Here is a 13,357-nt window from a genome sequence, read left to right on the forward strand (position 1 = left end):
ATTCAGAATTTGACATGACGAAGCTTGAATAGACGCACAGTGACATGACAAACGTCAGTCAACAATTTCATTCACTCTTACATGCTTCGAAGAAATTGATTTTCTTTTTGCTTTTTCAAAACAAGCCATGACAGCAAAGTTTGTCCAAGGCGTCGTCAGCAGCTGCGCCTTTGAAAGCTTAGATGATAGAAACAAGATGTATATTGTATTTTTGTTTTCTTCCACTGACACCACCAAATTATATTAAAACCTATGAAGCGGCAATCACATCCCCATCATTTAAAAATCAACAGTTGTGGTAAATCCTAATCCCCTCCACAACATTGACACAATCTATAGTGATCATGATCAGATTGAGACCTTCATCATAAATCAGACTTATACGTGATACGTGATCTTATTTACAATATGTAAATTACACAATTATCTACACTATTAATTCTGAAATCATGCGATATTCTTCTCTTTTTATTCTTTGATTTTTTGATTGAATTCCGCATGCAGCCATACACGAAATCTTCTTGATTACAGACGCTTAGTTTAACAAGTGATAGTGCACGAGGATGGATGCCTACACCAAAAAGGAAATTAGATAAATAAATAAATTCATTAATAAATAAACAAGAAATAAAAAGATAAGATTCAACAACTATCAAGTATGGTTTCACAACCTATTTGTTTACTGGACAACAGGTATGATAGTGAGAAATTAAAGAAATGTTTTCAACTAACGATAGAGTGATAATAGAAATAATGATGATGATGATGATGATGATGATGATGATAATAATAATAATAATAATAATAATAATGATAATGATAGGACAGACATGCAACGGCAACTTTCCCCACTGGTTTTGTTTTGAGTGAACGAGATGTATGCAATCGCTATGTGGTCCACTTTTCCTTTAATATGATGACAAGAACAAAGATGAGCTATTTTACCGAATTGAATCAATGTATATTGCACGAGCACCCCTGTTGTGTTTTCGACCAAGCACCGAGATTTTTACTATTACCAACCGTAGAAATAAATACATAAAAAGATTAATAGGTAATAATGATAATAATGTTTGTAAAAGTAATAACAACAAGAATAATAATACTTCATCATTATCACCATAATAATGACAAAGGTAAATGACGAGAATAATTATAGTAATAACACGTAAAATAAAACAATGATGTCATTTGAAGAAAATTTGAATGATTATCACTGAAATAAATCACGGACAAGAATTGTTCAAATAAGAGATTTCCTTGATTTCAAAACATTTCCTCCTTATCTTTCCTTCACCATTTCATTATAGAAATCCTGCTGAATGTCTCCAAGTGATGTGAGAAGTGTCGGCTTTGAACCTAAACATGTACAAAGTTAAAAAACAACAAAAATTGAGCGGTCCGTTGCCCCCCCCCCCCCCCCCCAGCAAACAGAACGTATAACTGATGATTGAATTGAACAGAACCTATAGCATGGTGAAGGAGAAAATCAATGCTGATTATTATGCAACCATCCTTTCGTCTACATCACTGGCTTGGAGCCGGAGTAGAGTGGGGCTTTCTTGGCCACCACGGAGTGCAGGCGGGGTTGATTGTAGATGTAGGGGTTGACGTATGCGTTCTGAGGAGGATAGAAGAAAGAGCATGGCATTGAGAGATTAATTAATCAAGTCGTTCGGGTGGAAGTTGAACTCTCATTACTCTGTATTGGTAAAACATGTTTTGCGTCTTAATGCTATGCATCATACAGGAAATGTTTCGAAGCATTAGAAAATGAGTGACTTCCCGCAAAATCATACCCCACTCAATTTAACTCTCAGAGAGTATAGTGTGAGAATAGAATTCCCGAGAAAATTTTTATGCAAGGTTGTGTTCTTTCAGATAGTGGACTGTGTAATTTTCAAAGGTTTAAAATAATTATAATCATGCTTAATTGTTTTTTTCTCGTCCATTTGAACATCATTATACACTATTACAGCTCAGTCTACAAAGTCAGACAATCTTCGAAATTGAGACACCAGTATGTGGGTGCACGTCACGAGCTCAATACTCACGAGTCATACTGTCCACGACTCATACAACCCACGAGTTATACAGCTCACGAGCCATACAGCCCACGAGTTAGGCACTAAATGAACAAGACCCACGAACTCAACGTCAACTGAAATATACCTCGACTGGCTAGACACTTACAGGCAAATAAGGCCCATGATTTCGACAATAGGCAAATTAGGAGCACGACTTCGACACTACGCAAAAAGACCCACCAGCCGGACATTAAATCATGGAGCTCTTTTTTTTTTTCCTAATGTCGAGTTCAAGGGCCTCGTGGGTTGTAGGGACCTATTACTCGTGAGTGTATATTGACTCATGGATATAGATCTTTTTAAATGTCAAGCTCGTGGGCCGTATGACTCGTGGGTGACGAGCTCATATGGAATGACCCCATTAAATATGAAATGAACAGTGCATTTTTTACAATGACAACGTTTCGATCCTTACCATCATATTCGGAGATTTCTTGGCTACGTTATTCAGCATGTTGCCTTCCAGAAATGGATTAGCGCTCTACACAGGGAGCAAATCAAACAAACGGACACACACGGCATTTGAGAAAGGTGTTGCATATAAAAACAAAGCTCAATCAATATTGTTGTTACGAATATGAAAGACTTTGTTATGTACAGAAACCCAATACATGCATGCCAATAATTATTTTGCTGGTCGTCCAGTGCTCACTCCTTCTTATTCATTGATTCTAAGGAAGGGGTAACATATTCATCGCGGGAGAAGGGATTCCATTTTTACATTGTGTCAATTTCCGCAATGAGAGTAATTCACTTCCAAGATTTCCCTATAGAGGTTGATAACATTCCGAAAGGGATTTATATATTTTTTTTTAAATCTACAAAACATCTACATAAAAAAGAAGACAAAATAACTATCCGCATGGTTATATATATTGCTTATAGAAATACTTACTTGTTATTGATTTTGATGTTTGCAAGAAAGAAAATCTGCAAAACCCTCTATATTTTTGTTTGATGACGCCATCGGTTTAGAACTGTAGACAATGTTTTCAAGTATTGGAAAATGGAGTCATGATATAAAATTGTTGGTCAACAATTTTATATAGTGTGTTACAGTCTGCAGAAAGCACAGAGAAGAAATCTGTACTGGAATTCCTTCATGAATGTGATAAGCACTCTGAAGAAATGAAAATTTCATGATCATTTTTTTTTTTCTAGAGAGATTACTATTAGATTGAACCAACAACAATAACCACAAACTCTGTTTTTACATAATTATGTATAGCAATATTATGACAAAAAGATAACTTTGAGTGGTGTATCGGCGGAGTACGCAGAAATAGTGAAGCATGCAGAAAACGGGATAATCTAAAAGGTGTTCCAATCGCTTAAAGTGCAATTAAAATAAAAGAGTAGCATTCATTCAAATGATTTACTTACCCTCTTGTAGACAGGGGTTTTCTTGGCCGAGTGGTCAGCCCGCTTGTTTCCGGTGGAATACTTATTCTATATTTGTACACACAGTGGAGAGAATTTAAAACTTGGGATGATCATCACCTCTCTATTAGTCATAACATGTCTATAATCAATAATAATGCTCTTGAAGACAGCTATCATGTTGGATTTTCTTTTCAGAACAACAATGCCAGCAGGAGTAAGAAGTTTATCCGCTTCGCCTAAGCTGCCATTTGATTTACTCTTTTGCTGAAACGTGGAGTGGAACTGAAAAAGAGAAAGACGCGAATACATGATAAAAGCGAACAAGTAAGCATTTTTGCAACTTCATCAACATAGGATAATAGGTAGCATGGGATACCCAATGACGTCATACTATGATATTCTTCCCCCCCCCCCAATATTGTATGAAAATGTCAGTCGTTCATTCACGGTAGTTGGTTCATGAAAAATTCATATATAGGTGCCTATGAGCTAGTACAAGCTATAGTTCAAAACAAAGATCGTCGATCATTGGTCAGCGTAAGAGATATCTTCCTATGAAACTTCAATTTCAATTTCAATTTCAATAGTGTATTTATTTCCATCATCAAAAAGAAAAGAAAAAGTTGACATAATCCAAAGTGATACAATTTTTCATTTTTCTTACACTCGTCTGATAAAGGATTTTTTTTTTCAAATACAATATAAAGTATATGCACGAATGATATCATAAAAAGAAACAATGGATATTGCCATGGCAATAAAAATTGTAAATAACCACAACAATAGAAAAACAGTGTTCCACTAAGAAAGCCAAGCTTGTAAGACGTGGAACACTGGGACAAAACAACAACAGCACCAATTTGCCATACCAATAAAACATATTCATTTCAAATTCTTCTATATACAATTGTATACTATTGTACATTTACTCATTGATATTGATGCTGATTCTATGAACAATACTTACTAGAATATTAGAATGTAAACATATAAAACTATATAACATATCACATCGCACGTCGGTGCCATATCAACCAAACTATTAGTATACGCTAAAAAAGAATAATGATCGAACTTGACGTCAATATCAATGGCGGAAAAGTATTAGAAAAGTGTTATGGAATTGTAAAGGAGAATTTGTCAATTAGTCATTAATCTGAAATTGTATGCATAAATTGATCAGACAAGCAGTGACAAGTCTTTGGTAAATACACTGTCTCACCTCTCCCTTCAAAATATTTGCATAACAAACCTATCGTAGAATTATTATTTTTTGTCAGTATCAACTGTAATATCATGCACCCTGTATAAATTCATTAAAGGTCCTGTTTACCTTTGGGAGCAGTGATTTAAAAAGTGTTCAAGATATCACATTTGATGCATATGTGTAGGTCTGTTGTATGACAAAACATCCTATAACCATATAAGATTTTTGCAATAAAGCCTAAAATATAAGAAGATATCAGTATTTTTCTCATTTAACCGTAACTGTAGACTGTTTAGTCGGGAAACATTTTTATTAAAACTATTGTTCACATTTTGTGTATCTAACAATACTTAACATCGATTATGCGGATTCAAATTTTTTCAGTGGTTGTTTCTATCCCTAACTCACATTTTAGAACTATTCTAAAGCACTAATGCTGGGTTTTTTGCTTATTCTGCAAATGGTAAATTATGCCTTTAAGGTGTTCGTTACAAATATAAAAAAATGTGAAGTATGTAAGGATATCATTTCTTTTTAAATTCATGTTGAAATGGATAATAACAATATCGAATTATGAATGCACTAAGAAACTTACAGTTGTCACTTCATGTACGATGCACTATTATCTAACCTTGACCAATGTCAATTTCCAAGGGAAAATACATACAAACTTCTGAATTCTATTCAATTATTCTCTTTTCTTTTGTCTGACTTAATGAAACTTTCACTCGAGCAGTTCTGTTCTTGCATTTGATTCAAATTATTAAAAATAACTTGACAACGCAGGTTGATAATTATTATTTCACGTTGAATACTGACCCTGGTCTGGGAGAAGATTTGCCTGTTTTTTCAGAGATCTGGTGGACTGTTGATATCTGTTCACGAATTCTGCATCATTCGGCATGTTAGGCAGACAGCACTTAGGAGCTGTGAATTGTGACAAAAAGTTTCGAGAAATTAGCAATGCACATCAGTGATACCTACAATATCACATTCATTTGAATGGAACACAAAAGTGATGAACACAAAACTTAAAAAAAAAAACCACAAATTTATTTCTGTTCAATAGTGTGTTAGACCTTGTTTTGTAAAACTCGCTCTAGAATGTGAGAAATGTACCCCTTCCATCTCTTCCATTATACTTACTGCAGCTTGATAATATTGCAAATGATGAACAATATCATACATAAAATGTAATTTCATTTCAGTAACATACGAATATGAGGGACATTAAAGGGATTATATAGTTTTGGATGAGATGGGAATTCAGATTTTAATTTTTTACAAGATAATTTGAAAGCACTCATATGAAATAAAAAAGAGCATACAATCTAAGAGGAATTCAAAGTTTATTTGATGAAAATCGGTTTTGAAATCGCTGGGATAAAAAAAGTAAAACAAGGACCTCTTTGTTTCCAGATATCTCAGCTATTTCAGATTGATTTTTTTTTTTGTCAAATAAACTTTTTATTCCTCTTGGATTGTATGCTCTTTTATATTTCAAATAAGAAGTTTTCTAATTGTCTCGTAAAAAGTTAAAACCCTAATTTCCATCTCAACCAAAACTATACCATCCCTTTAAACGTAAAAAGAAAAAAAAAAGATTATCCTGTTCCAACTGTCTAAGAACATGGAGGATAACCCTCCCATATGCATGTGGTAAACAATTCAACCTATTAGTATCTCTGACATGTCTGTATAAGACTAAATGATTAAGTACAACGATAATAATGTGCCCAACATTAGCAACTATATTTACTCAAATCACGAGATCGCTGATTTAAAAAAAGAAGAAAAGAAGTCTGCAAAAGTGATCAAAGGGGAACTCGGTGACTAGCATCGTCTTTGCAAAATATAGTAGCTAAAACGGTAGCCGATATATATATATATATATATATATATATATATATATATATATAATAAAAAGAATTAGAGGGTTAAGAAAAAAGAGTCTCTAGAGGAACTTTGCTCCCTTCCCCTAGTGGAGCACAGGGATCATGGCGCATAAATAATACCCTCTTCACCACTTCATGGCACCAACTTACCCTCGGAGCAGTCTCTCCGTTCTCCTGCGTCCCAGCCCTTCTCGCAGGCACACACCTGGTGGCGGTGGATCTTGGAGTAGACACGCATTTTATCTTTGAAGAGATGGATAGACTCATGAATCATTCATCGAAGAAGAAACGGATGTATAAGACATCGACATCGATCATTTTTCTGCCACAGTTTCATTTTGCATTTATTGATATTCATAAATCATTTGAGACCACGGTTTAGAGGACACACGGGTACCATACTGATGCTCCAAAGGTCAATTTATCGGGGGGGGGGGGGGTGGGACGTACATGTTGATAATGAACCATTCTATCATCTTCACAATACTTAATTCCATGGGAAGCCAAGTGGGACATTAAGGAGTAAAAAAAAAATACAAAGTAGTATGATTTTTTTTTTTCTGACAGATATGTCAATCCATTTACAAACGATCATTTACAAACGATCATTTACAAACGATCAAATTCTTCTTCTTCTTTTATCGAACGAAGCAACACCTTCCAAAATCTTTTGCCAAGGAAGCAAATACATTGAGTTATTTCTGCAAGGCGTGAAAATGGTAAGTTATCATAAATGTCACAAAGTTCTACCCGCAACTAAAGAAGATTATATTCATTTGTGTGGCAGGACAAAGAGATACTTTTTTTGTGATCATTTAAAGAACGAAAATGGCACAAAGAAACTTACAGTAAATGAACGGTAATCATGCGGACGTTTTCTCGTAATTGTATTCGATTGTTTATTTGTTTCACGAATTAGATACCAACTGTCACCCATGTCAATTCCCTATAGAGAACTAACCAAGAAGAAGGAGTTAACAATGAATTTCATTTCATTACATTATTTTCCATATACAAAGATACATTTGTTCAAAGTAACAATAGCCGTTTGTGCAAGTAGGTGAAAAAGCATATTAGAATGATGTAATAAAGTGAATACAAATACGTACATGAAATAGAAGTCCGTATTCGTCTGTCAGGATGTTCAGAAACAGGTTTCATGCTGATCGTGCTCTTATATCATGATTATTTGTTAAAAGTCTGAAAGCAAATCAAAATCGCATTTCTCCAACACTTTCCTCAAAAAACAACTGGGACAATAATCATTGTGGTGTAAAATTATGGTGGTTTGGCCCTGAATATACAACTTAAGGTGAAGGAGCAACGCTTGACCATGTATTTCGGTTTTGGAGTCTGAAACCTCACAGAAAGCAAAAGATGAAATAAAAAATTAAACAGAACTCCATGGTCTTACTGGTGAGATCCTCCAGCTGCGGGCAAGGGTTGGGAGGATTGTCGTACTGACTTGACACCTCCGGTATCGGGTTCTGCCTGTTGGGGATGTCACCCTCGGCTCCAAGATGCTGGACACCCTCACCGGCACCACCTTAATAGGATGAAGAGCGGAAACGTCTCTAATTTTCATGCTAAATTTTAAACAGGATGATAATAAAATGAGCAGATAAAGAAAATCATTTGAAAGTAAGCTGATAGATATGAATATTTCGCACATATTCACATGTACATGAAGAGATGCATGTATACATTTCATGTAAGATAAAAGCTGCTGAAAAGCATCATAATCTATACATTTTCATTGGTATCTTCAAAATATTTCTTGTTATGAAATGAGTGCAGTATCGCTGAAAAGATTTTCATCTTTCTCTAATAATTTAGATGATGCCCCTACGTGAAAAAAAAATGAAAACGGCGTGTGTCTTTTTTTTCTTCAAACCTTGTATAATATGTACATGGTATACGTGTTGTATTGAGTATAATAGTATTATGCGTTATGTGTAGGCGTATAAATATGTGTGTGTGTGTGTTGTGTGTGTGCGTTGATGAGTAGGCGTATAAATGTGTGTGTGTGTGTGTGTGTGTGTGTGTGTGTGTGTGTGTGTGTGTGAATCTCCGTACTGTGGACAATGTATATTAGTGAAAGTAAAAGACACCAACCAGCAATGAATGTCAGCGGGGGAATCACAACTTTCGAGTTGGTGGCGGTATTTTCCAGGTCACGTGGTGACGGGCCGACTGGAAAATCGTAGTAGTTGCCTCCCATGAGCAGGTCCTTCAAGGCGAGCTTGTCCTTCAGGGACAAACCAACGAATTCACTCCCGACAAGAGCCCCGAGGAGCAGCAGGTTCAAGATGACGTAGAGCATCCCTGTGGGGAAGAGAACGCCCACAAACAGAATGATAGAGAGAGAAGTGCTTTAAAAACAAAACAAAACAAAAACCACACACACAAGACACGAAAATACAATACAAACAAATTAAAACAACAACAACAACAACACCAATTAAGATAAAACAAAAAAAACAAAGAAAATCAAAAACAAACAGGTGATATAGAACAAAGGATTAAACAGGATGTGACGCATAAATATGGTTTATGTCGTTTACCAATCGCACATTAATCTGTCACGTGCATGGACCGTGGCGCCGAGATAGATGGCGTAATTATGTAAATCGCTCTCACTTTGAAACCACTGACTAACTGCATGCAGATGATGATAATTACAGCACATTTTCTGATGGAGGACAAAAGGACAGGAAAATTGTACAAACTCGTGAAGATTTAAACGAAGAAGAAGTTTGTCTGAGAGAATGCTCTTTTTAGTTCGTCTGAGAGAATGTCTTTTCAGTGGGTCCCTTTTTTTCACACAGTGCATATTTTCACTATCCTTACCTCAGCAACTATTGCAATGTATCGCTACTGTAGGTTTTTTTTTCAGTTATTCTTGTTTTTCTCTGTACAACTTTACATGCATTGTTTCTGTCACTCAAGAAAGTGAGACTTACGTTTATATTATTTCATTGTGGAAAAACGAAATAAATTTGAACTTGAACTTGAATGCAAATGCAAATGCAATACTTAAAATGCTCTCTGGTAGACCAGTCAAGACATCGGAATCAATTTTACGCTATCTCCATCGCAGAACATACATAATCAACCAGAAAAGGAAGGAAGCAAAAGAGGTATACAAAAACCACACTTTGCGATATCAGAGGAAGATATCTATTCCCAATGCAAAACTTAGGTCCAGCCTGGACTTAATCTGAAACATGTTATTTTGATACCAACTGCTATTAATGACATTTCATATACAAATGTTGAGAGGTCGCCTCCCGTTATGTATATCAGCGAAGATTCAATTTTCATCATGTTTCCGTAATTCCGTTTCAAAACAAAGTGGTGTGCAAGCAACACACCATTCCAAAAATACCATGGATTTGTCAGCTTTCATCTTCAGTGCATGGGTTTAACTACAAATCATCCCGTACGCTGTGCAGTTGGGTACTTCGAGATTTTAATGAAATGAGATTGTCGTATAATCATCATCACATTTTACACTCTCTTAAGACAGAGTCTCAAATGAGATGAAGAAGACAATAACCAGGACCGACAGGAATAATGGAGTACACAGAATTCCTATACAAACTAATCTTGTCCCATGCATGGATTGAACAGAAAAGCAGAAAACATATCAGCCGAAGCCTAGAATTCAGCTTACAAATCATATGTATAACTGTAATGTGGAAGAAATCAAGTTTGAGGTGGAGGTTGCTCTCTACTTCTCCTCTTTATGAAGCTTTCGGCCTGTCATGGCCGTAATCAGGATCTACCAAGAGAACACATTAAAGTAATTGTCTAGATGGTATAATGAGCCATAATGTAGTAAGTGCAATATCATACACAGATATATTCACCAAATCATATTCATTCAATCATGGAATTTGTTTTTGTTAGCATTCACTGTAACATTTTGTTGACAGATCATGAGTCTGTACATGGTATTACATATCCGCACATTGCTGTGATGCAAGACGTCCCACAATTAACCAAAGTATTTATTCCCCATGTAATTCCATACAATGTCATCATTGCTACCACACCCATGACACCTGATTGGAAAGTAAACATAATTCAGAAGTTGTTTCAGTTATCTTATTCTTTTGACAATATCCAAATATATATGCTGACTCAGATAACACTAAATCGGCTAAATGTATGACTGTACCCATCATACTTCATGTGGAAATTGATGGTGAAGTACGATTATCGTACTTTGCAAGTATGATATATAGGAATTGAATCTATTTTTTTTTTGTATGATACACATCACTTTTCTGTTTATGAGATAATGTTAGGTTGAATCTTATTGTTGAAGTAATGGATTGATTTGTGTAAAGGTAATTGTTATTGAATTAAACGATATTACACTGTATAACATTGCAATTATTACATCATGGCACATTATGCCATCTCGACAATTATTGAAATAATACTGTATGTTCTCTTGGTAGATTCTGATGAAGGCCACACATCATGCCGAAAGTTTGAATAAAGGGAAAAGTAGAGAGGAACGTCCACCTCAAACTTGATTTCTTCCACATATTCAAGCTTCGCAATGAGACACCCCGTGCGTTTCGGTCGGGATCGATCTCTCGCATATATATATATATATATATATATATATATATATATATATATATTATATTCACATACATATTTCTTAATCTTACTTTGCAGATAAGTTACCCCATTGCAAGGATAGGTAAAACTTTGGCAAAAGACATCTGTGGCACCTGGCCGTGTGTCATCTTAACTTGTCTCTGACTGGAAAACACATCGCAAATATATAACTCAATAGCTAGATGTGACTCAAACGAACTTAAGATAGATCAAAACTCTATATAACGATTTGTTACAAAGTCAGACTGTAACGTCAGGTTTTACGCACGCCTATTTGAAAGTTCTCATAATCAGAACACGTACGATAACAATTTCACCACAAGAATAAAAGTACTGCACTTTATAAACTTAAATATTTTATATTGCATTGTTTGACTGCCATCATACACTAAATCATTAGAATTACCATCTGTCACTGTAGTCACCCATCTTGTAATACAGGGGCCGCGGAAGGTTTTGCAGTGTGTGTGTGTGTGTGTGTGTGTGTGTGTGTGTGTGTGTGTATGCGCTCCCTTTCCGCGGCCCCTGTGATACATGTCAGTATCATGCCTAAACAACATTAATGAGGACAGAACGTTGTTTGTTGTTTCACTCACACTAACAACCGCGATGATATAAATACACCCAGGAATTAAACTGCTTCTTATAGTTATCGCAAGACCCAACTATGGTGGATCCTTAGGAAATTATAACTGTTGAAATTGATTTTAATAAATGATCTGTGGAGATTCTGAGGTCGAATTGGCTTACGAGATTACGTGATAGCAGCATTTATGCAAATTACCATGTGGTAAGGCATACAGTTGTAATCGAATCTTTGCAGTGGCGGATGCATTTGACCGCCATATTGTGCATTTCAGCATCATACACGTATATTCCTCTTTGTGCTATAGAGCATGTGTTACGCTCCACGCCAACCACCTTCAGACAGATGGACGAGTGGCGGTGACTTGGGCAAATCAATTTCAACAACGACAAAAAAAAAGTAAATAAGTAATAAAAAGCAGAGGACTCAGTTTATCATGTTACAGAAATAAGTGGAGAGGCTGGTGTCAGGATCTTGAAATTCAAAGGATTTCATCGACAGATGACCAAATGTCCAAATAACTGAGTAACAGCTTCCATTTTAATGCAAATGTACACCTTTTTCACGTCAAGCAGACAGAAATTAGCACACGTAGCACAAAAATAGGAATATGGAAATATACTTACTGATTGAAGATGCTTGCCCGCGGTGATGAGAACAGTGTTTTTTGATGATTTGAAGGTAAAATATGCGAGACGGTATAATAATTTTGCCCAAAAGCAGACAGACAGTGCAATGCTGTTGGATGGCGGACACGTAGGATGTTTTCAGAAGCCCCGAGACGCAGGTACTGCGCACGACACTATTATAACCATTCCTCCTTCTCCCAACGCACGCATCCCGAGCATCATCATCATTATCCACGGCGACGACATGACGTCATCTTATTACAGATGCGCTTCTCGGTCCACGTATAAGACATGCATGAATGCATTGGAGGCGAGTCCACCACGCACACACTTCATCTAACGGGAATTATGAGTCCACTGCTATAGACACGTTCATCACAGATAGCAAATACACTGACTTTGTGTATGACACATTTCGCTAATACGATGCTCTAGAGATTAATTAGTGGAACCACCTGCTACAAAATCTGCTATATTTTTGACACTCTATAAATGAATGTGCATTAGAGCACACTCTATCTTGGTGAGACATCAGTATAGCCTAACGGATTATGTAAGCAGAGCCTTATAGGAGATAACTTAGAAAAAACAGGATGTTTTGTTCATCTAAAAGGAATTTCTTTTCCTTGACCTTTCAGAGTGGTATGTAGTTGTTTGCAACCTGCTCATTGCTTTGTTTGTGTGTAGATGTTTTTCGTTCAGATTGAGTGTAACCCTGAAAGAGAAGCATGTGACGCGTTGAAAATTACGTACAAACATCAAATTTTGTTGGAGGTTGATAACGCATTTTTTACTGGTCTCCCCTTTTCATCTCTTGTGTAGTAGAACCAACATGCTAACTAATCTCTCCCCCTCTCTCTCTAACATATGTTGTATAGGCCTATATGTATACATAAATATGTTATATAAACACACACACACACACACACACA

General features: G+C 35.9%; 1 pseudogene; it reads right to left on the bottom strand.

Annotated features, from left to right (window-relative positions):
- Positions 1-1,430: 1,430 nt before the first annotated feature.
- LOC139745300 (uncharacterized) lies at positions 1,431-12,448 on the bottom strand (annotated as a pseudogene).
- Positions 12,449-13,357: the final 909 nt, after the last annotated feature.

Source organism: Diadema antillarum, unplaced genomic scaffold (assembly GCF_040938485.1).
Source record: "Diadema antillarum isolate AM-2024a unplaced genomic scaffold, OU_Dant_1.0 scf00000036, whole genome shotgun sequence".
Taxonomy (NCBI): Eukaryota; Metazoa; Echinodermata; class Echinoidea; order Diadematoida; family Diadematidae; genus Diadema; species Diadema antillarum.